The following is a 2,500-nucleotide window of genomic DNA, read 5'->3' as shown; positions in this document are numbered from 1 at the left end:
ATCCAAGTAACGTGGGTACGATCTAAGGAACCATAACTGATTTAATGAGCCATTCGCGGTTTCACCTTAATGCGGCTTGTACTGAGACATGCATGGCTTAATCTTTGAGACAAGCATATGACTACTGGCAGGATCAACCAGGGAGCTGCGTCAACTAGAGCTGAGCAGCCGGCCGCCCGGGAGTGTGTCCCGGGGGCCCGCGCGAACACGCAAGCGTCCGCTCAATTATTCTGCAAACAGGAGGAGGCTGAGCTCCCCTGCACAATACACCTCGAAACCCTCTCAGGTCCCGGCGGCGCGCAGCGCCGTCCTAAGTACTTGGTCGGGTTCGAGAGAGGCGCAATCGCCCGGAGTTAGGCGAGTAGACGCTTTAGGTGCGACCACCCGTGCTCCCAACTGAGCTTGCCGCTGCCGACAGAGGCCCGGGAGCGTGCTGTCGTGGCATTGCCGGCGGGAGACAACACGCGCCACCTACGGTGACCGGCAGCTCCAACGCCAGCGCCACAGAAGGGCAAAGGCCCCACGTGGGTGCCGAAGCGAACTCTCCCAGCACAGCGCACGTGCCAACACGTCTGCACAACTGCGATACAAACCACCAGCGAGAACCGCTGGGGCGACCGAGCAGCAGACGGCGTCGCGGCGCCGAGTGCCGGGCGGCGGCGCATCCTCAACGCACACAGTCCTCAATCGGACCAGCACACTGCAGATGTCCACCGCGCTTCGCACCGGGCCGGCGAGGACCCACTTTGGCTGCACGGCGCCGCGCGCAGGGTGCCCCGGCGCGCAGCTGCGCCGCCTGCCGCGTCCGTCGGCCGGCGCGCCTGCCACTGGGCGCCCCCACCAGCCGGCTGTAGCGCGTGCGCCCACGCACCGCGCGGCCAGCACGCCGGGCGGCCCCCCCCTCACCGGCCGGGGACAGTCCCACCCACCCACAGCCGCGTATCGCTTCACACCCAGATCCACATTCACGTTCATTGGTGTGGTGGGTATCGCTGACACAACCGCGTCATAGCTGTACCGATCGTTGCCCTCACAGATGTACCTCCAGCAAGATCAACCGCACCACAACGGGTTACCAGTTGTTCATTTGCGTAACGTCACCAGTAAACGTACACGTCCACGTCCATCCCCGTTTGCAAAGTCAACTATTATTGCATGCCTGCCTGTCAGGTGTCAAGACACACTACATCCGCTCACATCCACGCAACAAAATGTGCCCGACTAGAGGGCACGTGGAAGGTGCCCCCGTACGTATGCGATGTCCATTGCGCGACGAACTGTCAACCGGCCTCTGTAGCATGTCGCAGATGTGGAACGCGGGACACCGTGCTATCACATTGTGTGAGAAGAGACTACTATGTCTGCATACACGCGCCACTACATGAACAGACGGCTCATGCTGATCGCCATCCACTGCGTCCATTACTCCCACACGTCTCTATGGCGTACCACACTGCAATACAGCTGTTATGGGGAGATGACACGTAGCTGTGTACACAACATTCTGAGCGGGTTGCGGTTGGACAACAATACATTAATGTAACGTGTCATATGCCATTTACAGAGCAGGTTAAGGCACAACGTGGGTTAGGTTAAGGCACAACGTGGGTTATGTTAAGGCACAACGTGGGTTATGTTAAGGCACAACGTGGGTTAGGTTAAGGCACAACGTGGGTTAGGTTAAGGCACAACGTGGGGTAGATTGCGGCACAACTTGGGGTAGATTGCGGCACAACTTGGGGTAGATTGCGGCACAACTTGGGGTAGATTGCGGCACAACTTGGGGTAGATTGCGGCACAACTTGGGGTAGATTGCGGCACAACTTGGGGTAGATTGCGGTACAACTTGGGGTAGATTGCGGTACAACTTGGGGTAGATTGCGGTACAACTTGGGGTAGATTGCGGTACAACTTGGGGTAGATTGCGGTACAACTTGGGGTAGATTGCGGTACAACTTGGGGTAGATTGCGGTACAACTTGGGGTAGATTGCGGTACAACTTGGGGTAGATTGCGGTACAACTTGGGGTAGATTGCGGTACAAATTGCATTACATTGCGGTGCAAATTGCGTTACATTGCGGTGCAAATTGCGTTAGGTTAAGGTGCAACACAGGTTAGGTTAAGGTGCAACACAGGTTAGGTTAAGGTGCAACACAGGTTAGGTTAAGGTGCAACAGAGGTTAGGTTAAGGCGACATAGGTTAGGTTAAGGTGCAAGATGGGTTAGGTTAAGGTGACATAGGTTAGGTTAAGGTGACATAGGTTAGGTTAAGGTGACATAGGTTAGGTTAAGGTGACATAGGTTAGGTTAAGGTGACATAGGTTAGGTTAAGGTGACATAGGTTAGGTTAAGGTGACATAGGTTAGGTTAAGGTACAAACTGGGTTGTGTTTTGGTACACATTGCGTTGTAGTACAGTACACGTTAGGTTTGGGTACGGTACACATTGTGGTATGGGATGGCGTGTTGGTGGGGGGGGGGGGGGGGGGGGGCGGGGCGA

General features: G+C 56.2%; 1 non-coding gene across 1 annotated transcript in view; it reads right to left on the bottom strand.

The window, feature by feature from the left end:
• LOC126151114 (small subunit ribosomal RNA) overlaps positions 1–144 on the bottom strand; it is a 1,909-nt gene extending 1,765 nt beyond the window's left edge. Inside the window, exon 1 of the ribosomal RNA XR_007531843.1 lies at positions 1–144. This exon is cut by the window's left edge and continues 1,765 nt beyond it. This is a non-coding gene — a ribosomal RNA (small subunit ribosomal RNA).
• Positions 145–2,500: the final 2,356 nt, after the last annotated feature.

This window comes from Schistocerca cancellata, unplaced genomic scaffold (genome assembly GCF_023864275.1).
Source record: "Schistocerca cancellata isolate TAMUIC-IGC-003103 unplaced genomic scaffold, iqSchCanc2.1 HiC_scaffold_1041, whole genome shotgun sequence".
In the NCBI taxonomy this organism is placed as follows: Eukaryota; Metazoa; Arthropoda; class Insecta; order Orthoptera; family Acrididae; genus Schistocerca; species Schistocerca cancellata.
This window is presented reverse-complemented; position numbering and strand designations above follow the sequence as displayed.